We start from the raw sequence: 12843 nt of genomic DNA, 5'->3' as shown, positions 1-12843 counted from the left end.
CAGGCACCACGTACAGAAGACTGGAGCACCACCAAAAACTACTGAACCTGCCCTGCCATCATCTGAAGCAAGAAGTGGTAACGAGGTGGAATTCAACCCTCTATATGCTTCAGAGGTTGGAGGAGCAGCAAAAGGCCATTCGAGCCTATACAATTGAGCACAATATAGTAGGTGGAATGCACCTGTCTCAAGCGCAGTGGAGAATGATTTCAACGTTGTGCAAGGATCTGATGCCCTTTGAACTTGCCACACGTGAAGTCAGTTCAGACACTGCCAGCCTGAGTCAGGTCATTCCCCTCATCAGGCTTTTGCAGAAGAAGCTGGAGACATTGAAGGAGGAGCTAACACGGAGCGATTCCGCTAGGCATGTGGGACTTGTGGATGGAGCCCTTAATTCGCTTAACAAGGATTCACGGGTGGTCAATCTGTTGAAATCAGAGCACTACATTTTGGCCACCGTGCTCGATCCTAGATTTAAAGCCTACCTTGGATCTCTCTTTCCGGCAGACACAAGTCTGCTGGGGTTGAAAGACCTGCTGGTGACAAAATTGTCAAGTCAAGCGGAACGCGACCTGTCAACATCTCCTCCTTCACATTCTCCCGCAACTGGGGGTGCGAGGAAAAGGCTCAGAATTCCGAGCCCACCCGCTGGCGGTGATGCAGGGCAGTCTGGAGCGACTGCTGATGCTGACATCTGGTCCGGACTGAAGGACCTGACAATGATTACGGACATGTCGTCTACTGTCACTGCATATGATTCTCTCAACATTGATAGAATGGTGGAGGATTATATGAGTGACCGCATCCAAGTAGGCACGTCACACAGTCCGTACTTATACTGGCAGGAAAAAGAGGCAATTTGGAGGCCCTTGCACAAACTGGCTTTATTCTACCTAAGTTGCCCTCCCACAAGTGTGTACTCCGAAAGAGTGTTTAGTGCCGCCGCTCACCTTGTCAGCAATCGGCGTACGAGGTTACATCCAGAAAATGTGGAGAAGATGATGTTCATTAAAATGAATTATAATCAATTCCTCCGCGGAGACATTGACCAGCAGCAATTGCCTCCACAAAGTACACAGGGAGCTGAGATGGTGGATTCCAGTGGGGACGAATTGATAATCTGTGAGGAGGGGGATGTACACGGTGATATATCGGAGGGTGATGATGAGGTGGACATCTTGCCTCTGTAGAGCCAGTTTGTGCAAGGAGAGATTAATTGCTTCTTTTTTGGGGGGGGGTCCAAACCAACCCGTCATATCAGTCACAGTCGTGTGGCAGACCCTGTCACTGAAATGATGGGTTGGTTAAAGTGTGCATGTCCTGTTTTGTTTATACAACATAAGGGTGGGTGGGAGGGCCCAAGGACAATTCCATCTTGCACCTCTTTTTTCTTTTCTTTTTCTTTGCATCATGTGCTGATTGGGGAGGGTTTTTTGGAAGGGACATCCTGCGTGACACTGCAGTGCCACTCCTAAATGGGCCCGGTGTTTGTGTCGGCCACTAGGGTCGCTAATCTTACTCACACAGTCAGCTACCTCATTGCGCCTCTTTTTTTCTTTGCGTCATGTGCTGTTTGGGGAGGGTTTTTTGGAAGGGACATCCTGCGTGACACTGCAGTGCCACTCCTAGATGGGCCCGGTGTTTGTGTCGGCCACTAGGGTCGCTAATCTTACTCACACAGCTACCTCATTGCGCCTCTTTTTTTCTTTGCGTCATGTGCTGTTTGGGGAGGGTTTTTTGGAAGGGACATCCTGCGTGACACTGCAGTGCCACTCCTAGATGGGCCCGGTGTTTGTGTCGGCCACTAGGGTCGCTAATCTTACTCACACAGCTACCTCATTGCGCCTCTTTTTTTCTTTGCGTCATGTGCTGTTTGGGGAGGGTTTTTTGGAAGGGCCATCCTGCGTGACACTGCAGTGCCACTCCTAGATGGGCCCGGTGTTTGTGTCGGCCACTAGGGTCGCTAATCTTACTCACACAGCTACCTCATTGCGCCTCTTTTTTTCTTTGCGTCATGTGCTGTTTGGGGAGGGTTTTTTGGAAGGGACATCCTGCGTGACACTGCAGTGCCACTCCTAGATGGGCCCGGTGTTTGTGTCGGCCACTAGGGTCGCTTATCTTACTCACACAGCGACCTCGGTGCAAATTTTAGGACTAAAAATAATATTGTGAGGTGTGAGGTATTCAGAATAGACTGAAAATGAGTGTAAATTATGGTTTTTGAGGTTAATAATACTTTGGATCAAAATGACCCCCAAATTCTATGATTTAAGCTGTTTTTTAGTGTTTTTTGAAAAAAACACCCGAATCCAAAACACACCCGAATCCGACAAAAAAAATTCGGTGAGGTTTTGCCAAAACGCGTTCGAACCCAAAACACGGCCGCGGAACCGAACCAAAAACCAAAACACAAAACCCGAAAAATTTCAGGCGCTCATCTCTAACAATCATGTTTGTGTTTTTTCTTTCTTTCTTCCATCCTTTGTAATATCATATTAAATATTAAGGTAGCAGTTTATAATCAATGACTAATGACATAAGAAAAGGAAAAAAAACAGTATACAAAGATACTCCAGGTGAGGCTTGAACTCACAACCTCGGCATTGCTCAACAGATACTGTCTTATAAGTACCGCATGCTGACCAATTGCGCCACTGGAGCTCTTTGCAGCATTGATTGGTTATGCTAGATGTGGATTTTATTCAATACAATCAGTACAGTCATAAGAATTGAAAAAGAAAATCATTTTTGGTGATGAATGATGAGCAACAAAGGAACATGCATGCCAGATGGCACTTGAATAAGCTGTCCACGGTGATAGAAAAGGTTTAAAAAACAACAACAACAATGTTATCATAATTAATGTCATATTTTAGCTTCTGTGGTCATTTTTTACAAGCTAAATACTGCAAGACTGTTTTACAGTTGAAGCAAGGATAAAATATCAACTCTAGTGATGAGACACTTGCTGTAATGACTTCCAACTCAGATGGGACTTAAACCCACAACCACTGGCTTAGGAGTACAGTGCCTTATACATTGTGCCAGTGGTGCTCACTGATGTCCTAATTTAAGACTGTTAGGTTTTTAATAGTCAATTATTTATTTTTGATGAAAAAGTGAAGCTGTTTACTGTGTTCTTTGCATTACCAAGTCCAGCAAGAAATGTGCTGGTACTATCCAGAGCTGTCAGTATGGATTATCATGCTATATTGCAGAAAATCAATTTGATGCAACTGCTTTACCAAGAGTATGTTAATCTTTTCCATTGCTGTTTTGTTGGCTGACTGAAGGAAGATATGCAATGCATTTGAACCAAAGCAGATGTGTGCTGACAACTTAAATGCACAATCATGTTTGTGTTTTTTCTTTCTTTCTTTCTTTCTTTCTTTCTTTCTTTCTTTCTTTCTTTCTTCCATCCTTTGTAATATCATATTAAATATTAAGGTAGCAGTTTATAATCAATGACTAATGACATAAGAAAAGGAAAAAAAACAGTATACAAAGATGCTCCAGGTGAGGCTTGACCTCACAACCTTGGCATTGCTTAACAGATACTGTCTTATAAGTTTCACTTGCTGACCAATTGCGCCACTGGAGCACTTTGCAGCATTAATTGGTTATGCTAGATGTGGATTTTATTCAATACAATCAGTACATTCATAAGAATTGAAAAAGAAAATCATTTTTGGTGAAGAATGATGAGCAACAAAGGAACATGCATGCCAGATGGCACTTGAATAAGCTGTCCACGGTGATAGAAAAGGTTTAAAAAACAAAAACAACAATGTTATCATAATAAATATCATATTTTAGCTTCTGTGGTCATTTTTTACAAGCTAAACACTGCAAGACTGTTTTACAGTTGAAGCAAGGATAAAATATCAACTCTAGTGATGAGACACTTGCTGTAATGACTTCCAACTCAGACGGGACTTAAACCCACAACCACTGGCTTAGGAGAACAGTGCCTTATCCGTTATGCCAGTGGTGCTTACTGATGTCCTTATTTAAGACTGATAGGTTTTTAATAGTCAATTATTTATTTTTGAAAAAAAGTGAAGCTGTTCACTGTGTTCTTTGCATTACCAAGTCCAGCAAGAAATGTGCTGGTACTATCCAGAGCTGTCAGTATGGATTATCATGCTATATTGCAGAAAATCAATTTGATGCAACTGCTTTACCAACAGTATGTTAATCTTTTCCATTGCTGTTTTGTTGGCTGACTGGAGGAAGATATGCAGTGCATTTGAACCAAAGCAGATGTGTGCTGACAACTTAAATGCACAATCATGTTTGTGTGTTTTCTTTCTTTCTTCCATCCTTTGTAATATCATATTAAATATTAAGGTAGCAGTTTATAATCAATGACTAATGACATAAAAAAAGGAAAAAAAACATTATACAAAGCTGCTCCAGGTGAGGCTTGAACTCACAACCTCGGCATTGCTCAACAGATACTGTATTATAAGTTTCGCGCGCTGACCAATTGCGCCACTGGAGCACTTTGCAGCATTAATTGGTTATGCTAGATGTGGATTTTATTCAATACAATCAGTACAGTCATAAGAATTGAAAAAGAAAATCATTTTTGGTGATGAATGATGAGCAACAAAGGAACATGCATGCCAGATGGCACTTGAATAAGCTGTCCACTGTGATAGAAAAGGTTTAAAAAACAACAACAACAATGTTATAATAATTAATGTCATATTTTAGCTTCCGTGGTCATTTTTTACAAGTTAAACACTGCAAGACTTTTTTACAGTTGAAGCAAGGATAAAATATAAACTCTAGTGATGAGACACTTGCTGTAATGACTTCCAACTCATACGGGACTTAAACCCACAACCACTGGCTTAGGAGAACAGTGCCTTATCCATTATGCCAGTGGTGCTTACTGATGTCCTTATTTAAGACTGATAGGTTTTTAAGAGTCAATTATTTATTTTTGGGGAAAAATTGAAGCTGTTTACTGTGTTCTTTGCATTACCAAGTCCAGCAAGAAATGTGCTGGTACTATCCAGAGCTGTCAGTATAGATTATCATGCTATATTGCAGAAAATCAATTTGATGCAACTGCTTTACCAACAGTATGTTATTCTTTTCCATTGCTGTTTTGTTGGCTGACTGAAGGAAGATATGCAGTGCATTTGAACCAAAGCAGATGTGTGCTGACAACTTAAATGCACAATCATGTTTGTGTTTTTTCTTTCTTTCTTCCATCCTTTGTAATATCATATTAAATATTAAGGTAGCAGTTTATAATCAATGACTAATGACATAAGAAAAGGAAAAAAAACAGTATACAAAGATGCTCCAGGTGAGGCTTGACCTCACAACCTTGGCATTGCTTACCAGATACTGTCTTATAAGTTTCACGTGCTGACCAATTGCGCCACTGGAGCACTTTGCAGCATTAATTGGTTATGCTAGATGTGGATTTTATTCAATACAATCAGTACATTCGTAAGAATTGAAAAAGAAAATCATTTTTGGTGATGAATGATGAGCAACAAAGGAACATGCATGCCAGATGGCACTTGAATAAGCTGTCCACGGTGATAGAAAAGGTTTAAAAAACAACAACAACAATGTTATCATAATAAATGTCATATTTTAGCTTCTGTGGTCATTTTTTACAAGCTAAACACTGCAAGACTGTTTTACAGTTGAAGCAAGGATAAAATATCAACTCTAGTGATGAGACACTTGCTGTAATGACTTCCAACTCAGACGGGACTTAAACCCACAACCACTGGCTTAGGAGAACAGTGCCTTATCCGTTATGCCAGTGGTGCTTACTGATGTACTTATTTAAGACTGATAGGTTTTTAATAGTCAATTATTTATTTTTGAAAAAAAGTAAAGCTGTTTACTGTGTTCTTTGCATTACCAAGTCCAGCAAGAAATGTGCTGGTACTATCCAGAGCTGTCAGTATGGATTATCATGCTATATTGCAGAAAATCAATTTGATGCAACTGCTTTACCAACAGTATGTTAATCTTTTCCAATGCTGTTTTGTTGGCTGACTGAAGGAAGATATGCAGTGCATTTGAACCAAAGCAGATGTGTGCTGACAACTTAAATGCACAATCATGTTTGTGTGTTTTCTTTCTTTCTTCCATCCTTTGTAATATCATATTAAATATTAAGGTAGCAGTTTATAATCAATGACTAATGACATAAAAAAAGGAAAAAAAAACATTATACAAAGCTGCTCCAGGTGAGGCTTGAACTCACAACCTCAGCATTGCTCAACAGATACTGTATTATAAGTACCGTGCGCTGACCAATTGCGCCACTGGAGCACTTTGCAGCATTAATTGGTTATGCTAGATGTGGATTTTATTCAATACAATCAGTACAGTCATAAGAATTGAAAAAGAAAATCATTTTTGGTGATGAATGATGAGCAACAAAGGAACATGCATGCCAGATGGCACTTGAATAAGCTGTCCACAGTGATAGAAAAGGTTTAAAAAACAACAAAAAAAACAACAATGTTATCATAATTAATGTCATATTTTAGCTTCTGTGGTCATTTTTTACAAGCTAAACACTGCAAGACTGTTTTACAGTTGAAGCAAGGATAAAATATCAACTCTAGTGATGAGACACTTGCTGTAATGACTTCCAACTCAGACGGGACTTAAACCCACAACCACTGGCTTAGGAGTACAGTGCCTTATCCATTATGCCAGTGGTGCTTACTGATGTCCTTATTTAAAACTGATAGGTTTTTAATAGTCAATTATTTATTTTTGAAAAAAGTGAAGCTGTTTACTGTGTTCTTTGCATTACCAAGTCCAGCAAGAAATGTGCTGGTACTATCCAGAGCTGTCAGTATGGATTATCATGCTATATTGCAGAAAATCAATTTGATGCAACTGCTTTACCAACAGTATGTTAATCTTTTCCATTGCTGTTTTGTTAGCTGACTGAAGGAAGATATGCAGTGCATTTGAACCAAAGCAGATGTGTGCTGACAACTTAAATGCACAATCATGTTTGTGTTTTTTCTTTCTTTCTTCCATCCTTTGTAATATCATATTAAATATTAAGGTAGCAGTTTATAATCAATGACTAATGACATAAGAAAAGGAAAAAAAATAGTATACAAAGATGCTCCAGGTGAGGCTTGACCTCACAACCTTGGCATTGCTCAACAGATACTGTCTTATAAGTTTCGCGCGCTGACAAATTGCGCCACTGGAGCACTTTGCAGCATTAGTTGGTTATGCTAGATGTGGATTTTATTCAATACAATCAGTACAGTCATAAGAATTGAAAAAGAAAATCATTTTTGGTGATGAATGATGAGCAACAAAGGAACATGCATGCCAGATGGCACTTGAATAAGCTGTCCACTGTGATAGAAAAGGTTTAAAAAACAACAACAACAATGTTATCATAATTAATGTCATATTTTAGCTTATGTGGTCATTTTTTACAAGCTAAACACTGCAGGACTGTTTTACAGTTGAAGCAAGGATAAAATATAAACTCTAGTGATGAGACACTTGCTGTAATGACTTCCAACTCAGACGGGACTTAAACCCACAACCACTGGCTTAGGAGAACAGTGCCTTATTCATTATGCCAGTGGTGCTTACTGATGTCCTTATTTAAGACTGATAGGGTTTTAATAGTCAATTATTTATTTTTGAAAAAAAATTGAAGCTGTTTACTGTGTTCTTTGCATTACCAAGTCCAGCAAGAAATGTGCTGGTACTATCCAGAGCTGTCAGTATGGATTATCATGCTATATTGCAGAAAATCAATTTGATGCAACTGCTTTACCAACAGTATGTTAATCTTTTCCATTGCTGTTTTGTTGGCTGACTGAAGGAAGATATGCAGTGCATTTGAACCAAAGCAGATGTGTGCTGACAACTTAAATGCACAATCATGTTTGTGTTTTTTCTTTCTTTCTTCCATCCTTTGTAATATCATATTAAATATTAAGGTAGCAGTTTATAATCAATGACTAATGACAAGGAAAAAAAAACAGTATACAAAGATGCTCCAGGTGAGGCTTGAACTCAAAACCTCGGCATTGCTCAACAGATACTGTCTTATAAGTACCGCGCGCAGACCAATTGCGCCACTGGAGCACTTTGTAGTTTTAATTTGTTATGCTAGATGTTGATTTTATTCAATACAATCAGTACAGTTATAAGAATTGAAAAAGAAAATCATTTTTGGTGATGAATGATGAGCAACAAAGGAACATGCATGCCAGATGGCACTTGAATAATCTGCCCACGATGATAGAAAAGGTTTAAAAAAAAAACAACAACAATGTTATTTTTGTCATATTTTAGCTTCTGTGGTCATTTTTTACAAGCTAAACACTGCAGGACTGTTTTACAGTTGAAGCAAGGATAAAATATCAACTCTAGTGATGAGGCACTTGCTGTAATGACTTCCAACTCAGACGGGACTTAAACCCACAACCACTGGCTTAGGAGAACAGTGCCTTATCCATTATGCCAGTGGTGCTTACTGATGTCCTTATTTAAGACTGATAGGTTTTTAATAGTCAATTATTTATTTTTGAAAAAAATTGAAGCTGTTTACTGTGTTCTTTGCATTACCAAGTCCAGCAAGAAATGTGCTGGTACTAACCAGAGCTGTCAGTATGGATTATCATGCTATATTGCAGAAAATCAATTTGATGCAACTGCTTTACCAACAGTATGTTAATCTTTTCCATTGCTGTTTTGTTGGCTGACTGAAGGAAGATATGCAGTGCATTTGAACCAAAGCAGATGTGTGCTGACAACTTAAATGCACAATCATGTTTGTGTTTTTTCTTTCTTTCTTCCATCCTTTGTAATATCATATTAAATATTAAGGTAGCAGTTTATAATCAATGACTAATGACATAAGAAAAGGAAAAAAAACAGTATACAAAGATACTCCAGGTGAGGCTTGAACTCACAACCTCAGCATTGCTCAACAGATACTGTCTTATAAGTACCGCGCGCTGACCAATTGCGCCACTGGAGCACTTTGCAGCATTAATTGGTTATGCTAGATGTGGATTTTATTCAATACAATCAGTCTAGTCATAAGAATTGAAAAAGAAAATCATTTTTGGTGATGAATGATGAGCAACAAAGGAAAATGCATGCCAGATGGCACTTGAATAAGCTATCCACGGTGATAGAAAAGGTTTAAATAACAACAACAACAATGTTATAATAATTAATGTCATATTTTAGCTTCTGTGGTCATTTTTTACAAGCTAAACACTGCAAGACTGTTTTACAGTTGAAGCAAGGATAAAATATCAACTCTAGTGATGAGACACTTGCTGTAATGACTTCCACCCCATATGGGACTTGGACCCCCTGGCTTAGGAGGGCAGTGACTTATCCATTATGCCAGTGGTGCTTACTGATGTCCTTATTTAAGACTGATAGGTTTTTAATAGTCAATTATTTATTTTTGAAGAAAAGTGAAGCTGTTTACTGTGTTCTTTGCATTGCCAAGTCCAGCAAGAAATGTGCTGGTACTATCCAGAGCTGTCAGTATGGATTATCATGCTATATTGCAGAAAATCAATTTGATGCAACTGCTTTACCAACAGTATGTTAATCTTTTCCATTGCTGTTTTGTTGGCTGACTGAAGGAAGATATGCAGTGCATTTGAACCAAAGCAGATGTGTGCTGACAACTTAAATGCACAATCATGTTTGTGTTTTTTCTTTCTTTCTTCCATCCTTTGTAATATCATATTAAATATTAAGGTAGCAGTTTATAATCAATGACTAATGACAAGGAAAAAAAACAGTATACAAAGATGTTCCAGGTGAGGCTTGAACTCAAAACCTCGGCATTGCTCAACAGATACTGTCTTATAAGTACCGCGCGCAGACCAATTGCGCCACTGGAGCACTTTGTAGTTTTAATTTGTTATGCTAGATGTGGATTTTATTCAATACAATCAGTACAGTCATAAGAATTGAAAAAGAAAATCATTTTTGGTGATGAATGATGAGCAACAAAGGAACATGCATGCCAGATGGCACTTGAATAATCTGCCCACGATGATAGAAAAGGTTTAAAAAAAAACAACAACAATGTTATTTTTGTCATATTTTAGCTTCTGTGGTCATTTTTTACAAGCTAAACACTGCAAGACTGTTTTACAGTTGAAGCAAGGATAAAATATCAACTCTAGTGATGAGGCACTTGCTGTAATGACTTCCAACTCAGACGGGACTTAAACCCACAACCACTGGCTTAGGAGAACAGTGCCTTATCCATTATGCCAGTTGTGCTTACTGATGTCCTTATATAAGACTGATAGGTTTTTAATAGTCAATTATTTATTTTTGAAAAAAAGTGAAGCTGTTTACTGTGTTCTTTGCATTACCAAGTCCAGCAAGAAATGTGCTGGTACTAACCAGAGCTGTCAGTATGGATTATCATGCTATATTGCAGAAAATCAATTTGATGCAACTGCTTTACCAACAGTATGTTAATCTTTTCCATTGCTGTTTTGTTGGCTGACTGAAGGAAGATATGCAGTGCATTTGAACCAAAGCAGATGTGTGCTGACAACTTAAATGCACAATCATGTTTGTGTGCTTTCTTTCTTTCTTTCTTTCTTTCTTTCTTTCTTTCTTTCTTTCTTTCTTCCATCCTTTGTAATATCATATTAAATATTAAGGTAGCAGTTTATAATCAATGACTAATGACAAGGAAAAAAAATAGTATACAAAGATGCTCCAGGTGAGGCTTGAACTCAAAACCTCGGCATTGCTCAACAGATACTGTCTTATAAGTACCGTGCACAGACCAATTGCGCCACTGGAGCACTTTCTAGCATTAATTGGTTATGCTAGATGTGGATTTTATTCAATACAATCAGTACAGTCATAAGAATTGAAAAAGAAAATCATTTTTGGTGATGAATGATGAGCAACAAAGGAACATGCATGCCAGATGGCACTTGAATAATCTGCCCACGATGATAGAAAAGGTTAAAAAAAAAAACAACAACAATGTTATTTTTGTCATATTTTAGCTTCTGTGGTCATTTTTTACAAGCTAAACACTGCAAGACTGTTTTACAGTTGAAGCAAGGATAAAATATCAACTCTAGTGATGAGGCACTTGCTGTAATGACTTCCAACTCAGACGGGACTTAAACCCACAACCACTGGCTTAGGAGAACAGTGCCTTATCCATTATGCCAGTTGTGCTTACTGATGTCCTTATTTAAGACTGATAGGTTTTTAATAGTCAATTATTTATTTTTGAAAAAAAGTGAAGCTGTTTACTGTGTTCTTTGCATTACCAAGTCCAGCAAGAAATGTGCTGGTACTAACCAGAGCTGTCAGTATGGATTATCATGCTATATTGCAGAAAATCAATTTGATGCAACTGCTTTACCAACAGTATGTTAATCTTTTCCATTGCTGTTTTGTTGGCTGACTGAAGGAAGATATGCAGTGCATTTGAACCAAAGCAGATGTGTGCTGACAACTTAAATGCACAATCATGTTTGTGTGCTTTCTTTCTTTCTTTCTTTCTTTCTTCCATCCTTTGTAATATCATATTAAATATTAAGGTAGCAGTTTATAATCAATGACTAATGACAAGGAAAAAAAATAGTATACAAAGATGCTCCAGGTGAGGCTTGAACTCAAAACCTCGGCATTGCTCAACAGATACTGTCTTATAAGTACCGTGCACAGACCAATTGCGCCACTGGAGCACTTTCTAGCATTAATTGGTTATGCTAGATGTGGATTTTATTCAATACAATCAGTACAGTCATAAGAATTGAAAAAGAAAATCATTTTTGGTGATGAATGATGAGCAACAAAGGAACATGCATGCCAGATGGCACTTGAATAAGCTGTCCACGGTGATAGAAAAGGTTTAAAAAAAAACAACAACAATGTTATTTTTGTCATATTTTAGCTTCTGTGGTCATTTTTTACAAGCTAAGCACTGCAAGACTGTTTTACTGTTGAAGCAAGGATAAAATATCAACTCTAGTGATGAGGCACTTGCTGTAATGACTTCCAACTCAGACGGGACTTAAACCCACAACCACTGGCTTAGGAGAACAGTGCCTTATCCATTATGGCAGTGGTGCTTACTGATGTCCTTATTTAAGACTGATAGGTTTTTAATAGTCAATTATTTATTTTTGAAAAAAAGTGAAGCTGTTTACTGTGTTCTTTGCATTACCAAGTCCAGCAAGAAATGTGCTGGTACTAACCAGAGCTGTCAGTATGGATTATCATGCTATATTGCAGAAAATCAATTTGATGCAACTGCTTTACCAACAGTATGTTAATCTTTTCCATTGCTGTTTTGTTGACTGACTGAAGGAAGATATGCAGTGCATTTGAACCAAAGCAGATGTGTGCTGACAACTTAAATGCACAATCATGTTTGTGTTTTTTCTTTCTTTCTTCCATCCTTTGTAATATCATATTAAATATTAAGGTAGCAGTTTATAATCAATGACTAATGACATAAGAAAAGGAAAAAAAACAGTATACAAAGATGCTCCAGGTGAGGCTTGAACTCACAACCTCAGCATTGCTCAACAGATACTGTCTTATATGTACCGCGCGCTGACCAATTGCGCCACTGGAGCACTTTGCAGCATTAATTGGTTATGCTAGATGTGGATTTTATTCAATACAATCAGTACAGTCATAAGAATTGAAAAAGAAAATCATTTTTGGTGATGAATGATGAGCAACAAAGGAACATGCATGCCAGATGGCACTTGAATAAGCTGTCCACAGTGATAGAAAAGGTTTAAAAAACAACAAAAAAAACAACAATGTTATCATAATTAATGT

At 38.0% G+C, this 12843-nt stretch overlaps 2 non-coding genes across 2 annotated transcripts; both read right to left on the bottom strand.

The window, feature by feature from the left end:
• Positions 1-6219: 6219 nt before the first annotated feature.
• Positions 6220-6312, bottom strand: TRNAI-UAU (transfer RNA isoleucine (anticodon UAU)). The gene is given in 2 exon segments: positions 6220-6255; positions 6275-6312. It is a non-coding gene; the product is annotated as a tRNA-Ile (tRNA).
• A 2611-nt stretch (positions 6313-8923) lies between these two features.
• Positions 8924-9016, bottom strand: TRNAI-UAU (transfer RNA isoleucine (anticodon UAU)). The gene is given in 2 exon segments: positions 8924-8959; positions 8979-9016. It is a non-coding gene; the product is annotated as a tRNA-Ile (tRNA).
• Positions 9017-12843: the final 3827 nt, after the last annotated feature.

The sequence above is a fragment of the Pseudophryne corroboree genome, unplaced genomic scaffold (assembly GCF_028390025.1).
Source record: "Pseudophryne corroboree isolate aPseCor3 unplaced genomic scaffold, aPseCor3.hap2 scaffold_1422, whole genome shotgun sequence".
Taxonomy (NCBI): Eukaryota; Metazoa; Chordata; class Amphibia; order Anura; family Myobatrachidae; genus Pseudophryne; species Pseudophryne corroboree.
The sequence above is the reverse complement of the archived record's forward strand: the minus strand, read 5'-3'. Positions and strand labels throughout refer to the sequence as shown.